We start from the raw sequence: 14,970 nt of genomic DNA on the forward strand, positions 1-14,970 counted from the left end.
AAAAATACTCCGAGGCTTGTGAAGCCAATTCAGCATTAAAATTTTGCTGGGAAATCATTGAGATTTGGCTATACTATTTAATCAGAAGCTGTTAATTTGTCTGGATGTATTGTAAGAATATATTTCAGAATGGAAATTAACATGTTTCATTGATTCTAAGGTATACATTTTAATATCTCTGAAATCAGCATGTATCTTATAACTAATAGTGTGACAGTTTTATCAACAGTCTTGGTTGTTGTCAAACAATGATTGTCTTGCAAGTGATGGCATTCTAAATTGTATGAATTATGGTAGTGCCATGGAGTATCTTTGGGTCCAGTAACTCAATGTGCAAAGCAAACATATGAAACAAAGACTTTTTGTGAATGTCCCAGTACAGGGTGGGGGATAATCTAAACTGAAAATCAAGTAGTATTCCCTGAACCCTCCATCCCTAATGGAGAAAGTGTTAGCTTACTCATTTAACAGCAGGTAAGATGAGGTCACTATTATATACAACCGTGGTGTAATTTTTTCTCATACTACATTTTCCAACTTTAAAGAATAAATTAATTTTCATATTCACCCCACCCCCCTATAGATCCTGACTCTATGAAGGCAGAGATTGTGTATTTCATGTTCATCATTGTGTCCCCGGCACCTAACACAGTTTCCAAACTATGTTACCTTGGTAACATGTAGGTGTTCAATAGAGCCTTGTTTAAGGAGTCTTCTTTGTACAATATACAACACACATGCACACAGGCATGTGCACACACAGTGTAGTTGATTGAATGGGGGGCCTACCAAAAGATTTGTCCACATCAAAATCCCTGGAACCTGTGAATGTTACTTTCTTTTGAGAATAGATCTCTGCAAATGTAATTAACAGTCTTAAGAGGAGGTCATTCTGAATTACCTGAGTGGGCTTTAAATCCAGTGACAGTGTATTTATGAGCGAAAGGCAGACAGAGTTTTGACACAGAAAAGGAGGCAGGGTAACAATGGTTGCAGAGATTGGGATAATGCAGCCACAAACCAAGGCTTGCCTGAGCCACCAAAAGCTAGGAGAGGCAGGGAACAGAATCTCTCCTAGGACCCTCAAAGTAAGTGTGGCTGTGCCTGCAGCTTGTTTTTGGACTTTCGGCCTCTAGAGCTGTGAGAGAATACATTTTCTATTGTTTGATGCCATTCAGTTTGTGGTAGTTTATTATAGCAGTCGTATGGTTTGGCTGTGTCCCCGCCTAAATCTCATCTTGAATTGTAGCTCCCCTAATTCCCACATGTTATGGGAGGGGCCTGGTGGGAGATAATTGAATCCTGGGTGCAGTTTCCCCATACTGTTCTCGTGGTAGTGAATAAGTCTCACGAGATCTGATGGTTTTTAAGAGGTTTCTCCTTTTGCTTGGTTCTCATTCTCATTCTCCCTGCGGCCACTTAAGACGTGCTTTTCACTTTCCACCATGATTGTGAGACCTTCCCAGCCACATGGAACTGTGAGTCTGTTAAACCTCTTTTTCTTTATAATTACCCAGTCTCAGGTATGTCTTTATCAGCAGCATGAAAATGGACTAATACAAGCAGTCACAGTAAACCTGTTACAGACACATACTCAAGCACATACCCACGTGTCAACATACGCGCACACACACACACACACACACGTATAAGTTTCATTACCCTGTAGTTAATAACATGCCAAGTTTCTTTTTTTTTGAGGCGGAGTCTCGCTCTGTCGCCCGGACTGGAGTGCAGTGGCCAGATCTCAGCTCACTGCAAGCTCCGCCTCCCGGGTTTACGCCATTCTCCTGCCACAGCCTCCTGAGTAGCTGGGACTACAGGCGCCCGCCACCTCGCCCGGCTAGTTTTTTTATATTTTTAGTAGAGATGGGGTTTCACCGTGTTAGCCAGGATGGTCTCGATCTCCTGACCTCGTGATCCGCCCGTCTCGGCCTCCCAAAGTGCTGGGATTACAGGCTTGAGCCATCGCGCCCGGCCGCCAAGTTTCTTAAACAAAAAAACTTGTAAGTGTAAAACCTCCTTCTCTGGATTTTCAAAGTAACAGTTTCCCCTAACATTCATCAATAGGCTGATGGGTAAGTGGGAGTATGGTATGTGGTTTCCACAATGCTATTCATTTAACAGCTGTGGAGCATGTGCCTGCTGCTGTGCAAGCACAGAACAAGGGCTAGGCGCCCAAAGATGAATACATGTGATACTCATTCTCAGGGGGTTCAGAGGCCCACTGAATAGGTAGGTTCTTAGACAATTAAATGCTGTCATGTGATAAGCAAGGAAATGTTTCAGCCCAGAGGCCAGTTAGTGTTGCCGACAACGCTTGGGACAGATTTTACGGAAAGCATTGATTGACCACTGAGCTAGTTGTTGAATGACTAGAATTTTGCGAGGTTTTAAAGAGGAAATGGTGGCCTGACAAATTTGGAACGCCCTGAACAGAGGCATGTGAGGGGAGGGCAAGTTGGGAAACAGATTTTGAAGAGCCATAATATACTGACGTTTGACCTTTCTCCTCTGGCTAACCTGGTGGTTCTTAACTTCCCTTCCCCTTCCAGGACACAAGTAACACATGGTGTTACAACAGAATGGATTGCAACAGAATTCACTGGGGTCCTAAATTTGATGAACTCTATTATAAAAATGGTTAACTAACAAACTACAATGATGTATGTTATAATCATATGTAAGCTGCTAACATCAGTAGAGTCTCAGGAGGGACTTGATGCAGTATCTTGGGCCATGTGCACATCTTGGCTAGCTAGTGATGACCTCCATCTCTTCTCCATCTCAAGAAAGCATGTCAGAATATGAGTGAAAGTCAGGTCTTCATAGAACTTGAATTAACTCTAAACTTGAATTAACTCTAATTTTTATTTTAAAAATACCTTTTTCACAGATTTCAGTATTTTACTAAATGCTAGTATCACGCAACATTCTGCAGCTGGCTCTGTCACTGCATCATGTTGAAGATCATTGTCCAGGCACATGGCTCATCCTCATTCCTGTGGTACCTCGCACAGGGCCTGTTTGCAAACATGCCCCTCCAGTATTTGTTATGCAAACAGTGGGAAGTGCTGAAGGACTGTAAATATGTCAAAGGCCCAGATTTTTAAAAATTATTTAACAAGGGTTATTCTGGTCATTTTGGAAGATCATTTAGAGCAGAAAAAGTTTGGAATTAGACAATATTTGGAAGCTGTAGGGTTTATAATCAAGGAGAAAGAGCGCCTCTAGCCAAAACTAGATTTGTGGGAATGTAGTGGAGCAGGGTGAGTGGGAAATATTTTAACTTAAGATTTCCAGGATTAATAACTGGATAATGGGACATGAGGAAGAGGGAAGCATTAACTAGTCCTGAGGTTACTGGCTTGGGTGCTAATGCCCTTATCAGAGATAGAGAAGCAGGTCGCAGGTGGGTGTATTACGCAGAGTAGGCCAGATTAGGTGGTGGTAACAACTCCAAAGTGTTAGTTGGTTTAAAACAGTAAGGGTTTATTGCTCACTTGTACTGCATGAAATTTTGAAGAATTAGAGTAGCTGTAGGAATAAGAAATAATAATTTTGGTCTTCATAGTTGAGATGAAATGAGCTGGCTTGGGGGGTGGGGGGCAGGGGCTCTGCACTCCATCATCATCCTCATTGAGGATCCCAGGCCTAAAAGCCTTAGTTTGTGCTTCCATGGTTGTTTTCATTCTTGTTTTTGTTTGAGACAGAGTCTCACTGTGTCATCCAGGCTGGAGTGCAGTGGCACCATCATGACTCACTGCAGCCTCAGCCTCCCAGGCTCAAGTGATTCTCCCACCTCAGCCCCTGTAAGTAGCTGGGACTATAGGTGTGTGCCACCACACCTGACTAATTTAAATTTTTTTTTTTTAATAGAAATGAGGTTTCCCTATGTTGCCCAGGCTGGTCTCAATCTCGTGGGCTCAAGCAGTTCTCCTGCCTCAGCCTCCCAAAGTGCTGGGATTACCACAGTAGTTGAGGAAAGATAGAATATGGTAAGTCATGCCCTGGCCCCTTAAAGCTTCTGCTCAGAAGCGATGCACCTTGTATCCCTCTTACATGTCATTGTTAGTGGCAAGTCCCATGGCGACACCTAACTTTCAACAGGGCGAGGTACCATCTTTCCATATGCTGGGATTAAGACTCCAGTAACTGTTTTTTTTTTTGGTTTTTTTTTTTTTTTTTTTTTTTTTTTGAGACGGAGTCTTGCTCTGCCACCCAGGCTGGAGTGCAGTGGCCGGCTCTCAGCTCACTGCAAGCTCCGCCTCCCGGGTTCACGCCATTCTCCTGTCTCAGCCTCCCGAGTAGCTGGGACTACAGGCGCCCGCCTCGTCGCCCGGCTAGTTTTTTATATTTTTTAGTAGAGACGGGGTTTCACCGTATTAGCCAGGATGGTCTCGATCTCCTGACCTCGTGATCCGCCCATCTCGGCCTCCCAAAGTGCTGGGATTACAGGCTTGAGCCACCGCGCCCGGCCTCCAGTAACTGTTAAAGGCTGGAGGTATGGGAAAGCAGCAAGGTAATTTGTGGCTGTGTTGAGGTATTGAAGGGGAAATTCAGTTCAGGAGTCAGAAATGTGCGCTTGCATCTTGAGAGAGTTCAGGGCTAGAGAAATAATACTGGGAGACTTCAAAGTAATGGTCATAAATCAAGCCATGGAGTGAATCACATTGATCAAGAGGGAATTGAGCCAGTGCTGATGATGGTAAAGATCAAGGTTAATGTTTGTGGTTACAAATGTCGCAACCCCTAAACAGTTTTTTTTTTTTTTAAGCAGCTTATTAGAACTTTTAAATAATTTTATGTAACAGTTGGCATAGGGGTTGAATTAATCACTTAAACAGGATTTAGCTTTTTAAACTCCAGAATTGCTGACTTGCATTTAGGGATTTAAAAGATACCCTTAGATTTTTACAGTAGGATTTCAGCCAGTTTTCTAATCCAGCAGGGAAGAAAAAGTATTGCAAAGGATAGCCTTTATAGTTGGAACAGAAGATCAGTTATAAGTTGATTGATACTGATTGCTGACTACTCAGAATATTAGAATATATTCAAAAATTTTCTGACTGGTTGTGCCACAGACAGCAAGATAATAGCTTAACCTTACTGTAATAATACTCTTTTTGTAGCTCCAATTACTGGCAAATGGAGGTAGTTAATGGCACCTTTTCCCATTGGCTAGTGTTCATACATAAGGAGACTTGCTTTTTCTCTCTATTCTTTTTAAAGGTTCCTATGCCTTTGCCTGACCAACCTCCATAGGGCTCTCCAACTAAATTATTCACCTTTTAAACTTTTTATGTAGACATTGGTGATTACCCAAAATAGACTCTCCTCCCTTCAAGATTATGTATTAACAGGAAAATGAAAAAAAAAAAAACCTGGTTTACTGCATGTCACCATTCTCTCTGCAAAGGAAATTTTGAAGAATTAGAATAGTTGTAATGATAAGAAAGAATAATTCTGGTCTTCACAGTTGAGATGAAAGAATATTTATTAAACTTCTACCACGCCTGCCCCACAACCCTTTGTTTTTTTGAGACAGAGTCTCACTCTGTTGCCCAGACTGGAGTGCAGTAGCACAATCACAGCTCACTGCAACCTCAGCCTCCCACCTCAGCCTCTTATGTAACTGGGTCTACAGGTCCCACCACACCCAACTAATTTTTTTTAATATATATTTTTTGTAGAGATGGGGTTTCGCCATGTTGTCTAACTCCTGGGCTCAAGCAATCCACTTGCCTCCGCCTGCCAAAGTGCTGGGATTGCAGGTATGAGCCACCATGCCCAGCCTAAACTACTTTTTAGTAACACTTTACTATGAATGATTAAAAAGTTAAAAAGGAAGCTATAGCTTTTACCTTCTTACCAAAGGCACTTAAAATTGTTAAAAGTAACTCTTCCATGTTCCCGCAAACAAACAAATCCACTGGTGTTTCTTTCTCTATAATAATTATAGTTAGCGTTCATTGAGGACTAATTATAGTGCCAGCTGTTGTACAACACTTTACGTACATTATCTCATTTACTTCTCAAGAGCTCTTTAACATAAGGAATAATTTGCTCAAGGTCACATGGCTGAAAAGCTGAGAAGCCAGCAACAGAGGCAGTTCTAGAGCTTGTACTTTACACTCTGGCCTGCCTTTCCTAATTCTCAGACCAACAAGTAGTGTTTTCCCATTCGTACTGCTTATCATAAAATGAGAGAGTCTTCTGCCCATCATCTTTATTGAAAGTTGAACCACTGTAGGCAGAAATATCAAGGATAGGTCTGATCCCACTAATTGAAATAAAAAGAACCATGAGAGCCTCACAGAATTGTTAATAGAGGATGGGAACTCAACTGGACCTTGGGGATTACTCACTGAAGAAGGTTTTCCATTTTGAGTGTTTATTGTCTTCCTACCCCAGTCTCCCCAACAAGAAAGACTTGGGGTGGAAAGTGACATGTAACAGCAAAGTAAGAACTGTTTGCATTTTTCCTTCTTGGTTTGTAAAAGACTTGTTCCCAAATTGTCCTCAAAGGTACATAAATGCATACATATGATATTTGTATATATAAACACATATGTATAGTAATATCCTTCATTTACCTTGGGGTGAGACTTGAAGAAACTCCAGCCTTCTTTCTAGAGAGCCTCTGCTTCTGATATTTACCTGTCACAAAGCCCATACCTGCTATCAAACCCTTTCCCTTAACTGAGGAGCAGTGCATTTTACGATTGTGGAGTAGAGTAAGTAGCAAATGCTATGGAAACTAAGCAGAAACAGGCCAGTGCCATCATAAATGACAAGAGCATAACAGACATGAACGGGGATGTGGTCAGGTCCTACTTAGGTTCTGACATCAACAGATAATCTCCCCTCCCCCAGTATGCATTTGTACCAGGTGATAATTTTACATATTTTATTGATTACAGCATTAGCAGTGATTCTTGCTTAGCTTTTTGGAGATCCTATGAAAGCTACAAATGAACATAGCTATAAACACAGTTCTTCACATAATTTCAAAGTATTCATGGACCACCCTCCACCTGCATGAAGCCAAGGACTCAGACCCTGAGCTAGAGTGTTCTGACATTGCATGATTCCTGGACAGCACCTCACTGTGGGGGCGAATCCCCATGCAGAGTTCAGTCGCTGATGAAATTAAGAGTGGAAAGGCCCTTTTATTTTATCATTTTATATTAAAATCTTTAGTTTGCTGGCTAGTGGTTTTATCAGAGTGGGAGTAGAGGAGGTGGCAATGCTTTGGGGGTAGGAAATGATAGAGAAGGCTTCTCAAAAATGAAATATGTGGTGGTCATACAAATCTGATTTTGCTTTCAGTTCTCCCCTACCAAATGGCAATGAGTTTACCCTAAGCCAGGGGTTGGCAGACGGGCCCATGGGCCAAACTTGGCCTACTGTCTGTTTGAGTAAGTGAAATTTTATTAGAACACAGCACACCTATTTGTTCACCTCGTGTCTGTGGTTGTGTTTGCACTACAGTAGCAGAAGTAGAGGTATGATAGAGACTTTATAGGCCACAGGCCTAAAGTCTTTACTACCTGGCACTTGACAGAAAAAGTTCACCAAAGCCTTATCCTGTGCCATCTGTTCTTACCAGTTTTCTTTGAGACCAGTGTTTTTCATCTACACAGATGAAAGTAGAGATGTCTATAGATTCTATAAAACTAATGTGGATTTAGGCCAGTCTTATGTATAGAAACTCCAGCCTTCTTTCTAGAGAGCCTCTACTTCTGATATTTACCTGTCACAAAGCCATACCTATTGTCAAATCCTTTCCCTTAACTGAGGAGCTGCATTTTACAATTATGGAGTAGAGTAGCAAATGCTATGGAAACTAAGCAGAAACAGGCCAGTGCCGTCACAAATGACAAGTAAGAGCATAACAGACATGATCAGGGTTGTGGTCATACTTAGGTTCTGACATCAACAGATAATCTCCCCTCCCCTAGTATATATTTGTACCAGGTGATAATTTTATGTATTTTATTGATTACAACATTAGCAGTGATTCTTGCTTAGCTTTTTGGAGATCCCGTGAAAGCTGCAAATGGATATAGGTATAAACACAGTTCTTCACATAATTTCAAAGTATGCATGGACCACCCTCCGCCTGCGTGAAGCCAAGGACTCAGACCCTGAGCCCTTAATAGTGCTTTGATAAATGGTAGGTGTTTCTTTGACAATGGGGTAAGAGAGATCCCACAATAAATCCCTTTAGAAATACACTATAGCAGTTCTTTATTATCTGTGTCCATATTATTTATTTGTGAAATGACATAATTTTCATTTTACACCAGGTTCTCCAGTGCTCTCTTACAGTATACTTAGCCAATGCCAACTGAATTAATTGCATATAACACACGGTGTAGGATTAGGAAGGCAACACCTCAGTAATAACAAAGAATTTCAACAACATAACTTCTAAGTTATATAGTTTCTTGGTTCATCCATGACACATCTTTTAATTAATATTATTTAAGAAATGTCTGTAGAAATAAAAACAATTTCGTGAACAATTTTGTGAAGAAATGTCTGTAGAAATAAAAACAGTTTTGCGAATAAAAACAATTTCATGTGTAAAGCGGATGGGGAAGTATAAGGTCCCTACCCTCAAGAAATTTCAAAATTTGGTACTTTTAGTACTGAAGGTTACATCATTTCTTACAACTGTTTCTGTAAATTTGAAAGATTTAAAAAGGACCAAATCTGTACCAATCCTGAGAGGTAACAAGTCATCATTTATTATTTTCCTGTAAAATAGTTTTCTAGACTTCACCACTACACTGATATGATGTGACAAGAAAATATTGCATTAATATTAATTTGACTATGTATCTTCTTTTAAAAGGCTTACTTTTCTATAAAGTCAAGGGAATTTATAATATGGGGAGAAGGAGTGTATGCCCGTAAGACTACGTCTGAGAAATTTATTTGACAAATGGTTTTGTGTAATAAGCTTTTATTTTTTATTTATTTATTTTTTTGAGACGGAGTCTTGCTCTGTCGCCCAGGCTGGAGTGCAGTGGCCGGATCTGAACTCACTGCAAGCTCCACCTCCTGGGTTCACGCCGTTCTCCTGCCTCAGCCTCCCGAGTAGCTGGGACTACAGGCGCCCGCCACCTCACCCGGCTAGTTTTTTGTATTTTTTAGTAGAGACGGGGTTTCACCGTGTTAGCCAGGATGGTCTCGATCTCCTGACCTTGCGATCCACCCGTCTCGGCCTCCCAAAGTGCTGGGATTACAGGCTTGAGCCACCGCGCCCAGCCAATAAACTTTTAAATATGCAAAAGTAAAACTTCAAAAGTAGAGAATTTAGTTGAATGTTTTGATATATAAATAAGTTAGCCAGTTTCTTAAAGTTATGTATGTATATATGTAATTCCAACCAGGAAATAGTCTTAAATTTGGTAATATTTTATTCAGAAATTTGGCTCAAAACATGGAGGAATAGTGTAGTAAATGTAAATGAATTATCAGAAACCCACGCACAGCTTCCTACTGAATGTAAATTAGGTGGTGATGGTTGCTGTGAAATGGTTGTAACTGCTATTTGTGCACACTTGTAATAGAAACAGTGTATATAGTTTTAAAAGCAGCAAAGTTGCATGTAATTAGTGCTCTCTATGGATACAGGACAATCAGGGCCATTGATGGCCTGTGGCAGTTGAGCCTGCTGGGATGATGTATACAGTAAACGTCCTTTAATAAGATACTGCTCCTCAGTTACTGTTTGGAGGTTGTGCCTGATGACACTCACCACGGCTGGATTTTTTGTTTCACAGAGAGTTTTATCATCCCAGTGTCTTGAAGTTTTAACCCCACATTTATTTACCTAGAATAATTATAGGAATTGCAAGGGGATTTGAGAAAAAGTGTAGATGGAAGCAATATTAATCAGCTCAGGAAGCCTCATACAAGACATATTGATGAACTCACAATTATAACAAAATAGGGAAATAGAGAAATATTGGTACTACATTCGTCAACTTCTGGTTTTTGTTTGCCTTGGAAGTTGTTATTCTTTTGAACCACAGTCAGATACGGATTTCATTTCCAATTTCCTCTTGTCCCTGTATGTGAACTTGGGAAATTAAGAAACTTTTCTGATTTTGTTTCCCTCTTTGGAGAATCCCAGCATCCCGGTTTGGCCAGGATAGTCCAGTTTGCATTTCTTATGCCCTTTCTCATTCTCAGAAGTGTCTTGGATTGGGCAATACATTGTATGGAAATTGTATTTATAGGTGAAGCGGAGATAATACCTACCTCCTTGTCTTGTTGTGATGATTAAATGAAATAATATAAAGTGAACACTGTGGTGCTTTTGGTTTACAAAAATTTTGTTACAGCAGATAACCTTGAATATTGTGTTAATGGTGAGCAATTCTATTGTTACACACACACACACACACACAATGGGGAACTTGCAGTCTGAGAAATGGATAGACTATTTTGGTAGCCATTTATTGTGTACTAGTAATCAACAGTCCCTGTGTTTTGAAAGGAATAATTACTACTGTATTTATGTCATTAGAGATTTCTACTGCACAGCTCTGTGTATCATTGTTTCAGTGTCTCCATCTGTTACTTGAATTAATTTGAAGGCTGTGCTACCCCCCATGGAAGAGCATCATGTAAAATTAAGAGCATTTCTCTTGATGAGCAACATGCATTTTACCTCAACATGATACTTCCTGGAATAACGTGGTTCTGCTACTGAAATAATTTGTGAGACTAATTTCTACCATGCTGCTATTGCCTTAACCTATATGTTTTTGCCAGAAAAACGAATTTAGTTTAATACCCTATGGCTTGATTCTGGGATTATTATATATGCATATCAGATATTTATGACTTACTATAGGGATTTTAAACTTTTTTAGGAGGTGGAAATAATTTATTATACTCTAGTAAGATGACTGAGCATTAGATTCCTGCAAAACAAACTAAATCACATTTACACATACAACTTTGACTAGTTAAACTAGAAGTCTTTAGCTTCAACCAGTCAGCTTGATTATGTTTCGTCAGAAGACTTCTGGTTTATATTCATTAATTTATGAACTTGAAATATTACTATAGCAATAGCTTTGACAAGACTATTGATGCCATTCATTTTATTTTCTTTCTCTTTTTAAAAGAACGATGTGAATGGGGTTCTGGGGGAGAATATATACCCCTATTGGAGGAGCAGACTGCTGGTAAGCATTTCTGGTGAACTATTTTACACAGAGATCGTAGGTATACTGCTTACAAATCAGTTCTTTTATCTTCATGAAAGATGCCCAGATAATAGCTCTTCCGCCTTTTTTTGGCGGGGGGGGAAGCAGGGGTTGATCCTGAGTGAAAGCAATATATCTTTTAATAATTCTGTCATTTACCCTTTTTACTAATGTGCGTATATTTTCCCACCTGCATTCATTAGTTTGTATAGATGCTGATGCCTTTCCAAAATGAGAAATCAAAGAGCAGGTTTGCTTTGGGGAGTGGGAAAAGTAAGCTGATGAGGTCAGGGGTTGAACCTGCCGACTTTGAGTTGCTGATGGGACACCCAGGTGGAGATGTACCCCAGGTGGTGGTTTTCTCTCTCATTCACCTGTGCACATCCACGGGCACAGGCGTTCTGGGATCTCAGGTCATGGACAGAGCCATACTGATGGTTGGGAAGGGAGGCAGGATACATGCTCCAAGGAGGAAGTATTGCCTATGCTGAGTCTTGAAGAACAGATAGGAATTAAGCCAGATGAAGAGGGCCTGCTTTATTTCCCTGTATCTCTTAAACATGTCTATTAATTTTATAAAGTCATACCCACTTAAATGTTTGTGCCTTAGGAACATATGCATTTGATCTAGAATTTGCTGAACCAGCCCATCTAGGAAAAGGGATATAGAGAATTTTTCACTTGCTAGCAGTAGGTTAATTCATCAGGGCAGGTGGGAAAGAGCTGGGGTGAGATCTGGCATTGTTAGGTGTTTAGAATTCCCAGGGATAGCTTAGTTCAGCTGGTTTTACTGTGATTCTTTCTGTTTTTTGGAAGTATTAACCCTCTTGATGGTTATTTCTCATATGATGACTATACTTAAACCAGAATAGAATGTGAAATTTCTAGTGACTCCCAAATATGCAGTGGAATTGCTGCTGTTATTTTGATATCTGGCATGATCATAGAATCATCCCGTTGAAACCAGAGGCCTTGTTTTCCTAGCACCCTAGCCAAGCAGTTAACATAGGTGGCAACTGAGGTTCACAGAGCCATTGTCTTTTAGCAAGCCTGGGGGGCAAAAGCAGAGCAGGATTTGAGCCCCTTAACTCTGAGCCCATGCTATTTGCTTATAGTAAATTACTTTAAAAAACACTTTATTAACATGTTTCATTGAAGAATAATTCACGTACTATAAAATTTACCCTTTTAAAGTGTACAATTCAGTTTTTTAGTATATTCAGAGTTGTGCAACCATCACCATTCGTTAATTCCAGAACATTTTTATCACTAGCAAAAGAAACCTTGCACCCATTTGCAGTCACCTCATTCCTTCCTTTCTCTACTTCTTGGCAACCGCCAATTTATTGTCTGTCCATGTAGATTTGCCTACACTGGACATTTTGTGTAAATGGAATCATACAATATGTGGCCTTTTGTGACTGACTTCTTTCACTGAACATAACATTTTCAAGGTTCATAATGTCGTAGGATGTTTCCACACTTCGTTTCTTTTCATGGCGGAATAACACATCATACCAATCTACCACATTTAGTTTACTTATTCATCAGTTGATAGACATTTGGATTGTTTCCACTTTGGGCTGTTATGAATATTGCTGATGTGAACATCTGTGTACAAGTTACTATGTGGACATCTGTTTTCATTTCTGTTGGATTCATACCTAGGACTGGAATTGCTGGGTCATATGATAACTCTACGTTTAATGGTTTGAGGAACTATCAAACTGTTTTCCAGAGTGTCTGTGCCATTTTACATTTCCAGAACAATGTGTAAGGTTCCAATTTCTGCACATCCTTGCTGTTTCTCTTTTTGATATCAGTCATCCCAGTGCAGTGTGAAGGGGTATCTCACTGTGGTTTTCATTTGTATGTCCCTGATGACTAATGATGTTGAACATCTTCCCATGTGCTTGTTGCCATTTGTGTATCTTCTTTGGATAAGTGGTTATTCAAATTCTTTGTCCGTTTTTAATTGGATCACTTTTCATTGTTGAATGGCAAGGGTTCCTTGTGTATTTTGGATACAAATTCTTTATCAGATAAATGTTTTGTAAATACTTTCTTCTATATGGGTTATCTTTTCACTTTCTTTTTGAAGCACAAAAATTTTAATTTTAAAGAAGTCTAATTTAGTTTTCTGTTCTGTTGCATATGTTTTTGATTTCACACATAAGAAACCATTGCCAAATCCAAGGTCACAAAGATTTACTGCTAGGCTTTCTTCTAAGAGTTTTATGGTTGTAGCTCATACATTTGGGTATTTGATCCATTTTGAGCTGATTTTTATATAGATTATTTTTTAATGAAGAGTTATCTGTGTTTCTTAGCTGTTTCATCTTCACTGTGTTTCTAGTGTTTGAATCCACATGAAATTACATGAAAAGTTTTAAGAAAAATACCCATTTCATTCTTCTTTGTCTTGTTTTTGGTCATTTGGTGGAATCCACTTACTGACATAGAGTTATTAATTTTAATTTTCTTTAACCTAATGCTATTGTGAGTTGAAGAATACACATGTTCTCTTTTACAGTAGCAAATACAAGTCAGTGTAGTGCTGAAGGCTCTTGCTCTGTTAACCTGAACAGTTGGTCTCTGTTCTAGAACAATATCTTCATTTTCTGAGAACATTTGTTTGGGATCTTTCAATGAAAGCATCTCTCTTCCCATCAGCCTCTTATCTGCACAATGAACAAAGCTACTGAGTAGAGGGCAAAAGCTTAAGACATGCAGGTGACTTGGGAACTGCCACATCCCATGTGCTGTCAGTGCTGACAGTTAACATGCATACTGAAGTTGAGTTCTGGCAACTTCACAATATATTCTTTTCCTCAAATAATATGCTGTAAAGTTTTATTATAAAGTCATCTTCTTTTAAATTTTTTATTAAAACAAGATTATTTTTTCATCCTTTAATATGCTTAATTTAGCATTTGGTGATACTGCTCTTTTTATAAATAGCATGGTTTAAATTTAAAAGTGTTAAGATCTCTTAAAATGTACTTTGTATTTCAAAGAGCTTCTGCTACCCTGAAATATCACATGCCGAGTAAAGAGCTGAAATGGAATTTTTACACTGAATTCACATAAATTTGTTTCTATTCTTTGGTTATTATTTTGGTATACTTAGCTAATCAGTTTGTTAAATAATTTGTTACAAATAGCTGAGCTTCACATTTTATGGTTATAAAAATTGGTAAATGTCTGATAAATACTGTTGTAATTGAGATATAACAGGCAGTGAGCATTGTATCAAGCCATAAAATAGTTTACTTAGTGCAAAGTAGAACAACAGATTTTCAATATAAATTTTATTTTAAAATGATAGATCAATAATATTTTTCATGTAACAGCTCAGTAATTTAGCTTAGTATTTGGCAAAGCTGCTTCTAGCACTTCAGAGGGATTTTTTTTTCTGTAAAAAAAATTGCGATTTGCACCTGCCTTGAATATGGATGGAAGTAGCTTTCAGCTGCACAGTGTTGTATTCTGGGGGTTGTTAGGAATTGCTTCAAGTTCTGTTACAGTGACCTTCCAAGGGACTCGGTAGGTTGCATCAGGGACAGGAAGTTTGCTGTATTTTGGAATGCAAGCAAAAATATTGGCACATTGTTTCTCCAGCTGACTCTAAGAGCACTTTTCTTTCTGTGCGGGGTTGGGAGGGTAGCCTCTATGTGGAGAGATTTGCCGTGTGGGTTGGCTTGTGTTTGAAGAAGGAGCCCTTTCAGATTTGGAT

At 39.3% G+C, this 14,970-nt stretch overlaps 1 protein-coding gene across 3 annotated transcripts in view; it reads left to right on the forward strand.

Annotated features, from left to right (window-relative positions):
- Positions 1–14,970, forward strand: part of GAREM1 (GRB2 associated regulator of MAPK1 subtype 1) — a 205,662-nt gene that overhangs the window by 17,678 nt on the left and 173,014 nt on the right. The window contains exon 2 of one of the 3 annotated variants that reach the window (XM_033178038.1): positions 3,880–3,998. The exons of the other annotated variants lie outside the window; for them this stretch is intronic. The gene's annotated coding sequence lies outside the window, so the exon portion shown is untranslated. The remainder of the gene's footprint in view (positions 1–3,879; positions 3,999–14,970) is intronic. 3 annotated transcript variants of the gene reach the window in all.

Source organism: Trachypithecus francoisi, unplaced genomic scaffold (assembly GCF_009764315.1).
Source record: "Trachypithecus francoisi isolate TF-2019V2 unplaced genomic scaffold, Tfra_2.0 Lachesis_group19, whole genome shotgun sequence".
NCBI classification, from domain to species: Eukaryota; Metazoa; Chordata; class Mammalia; order Primates; family Cercopithecidae; genus Trachypithecus; species Trachypithecus francoisi.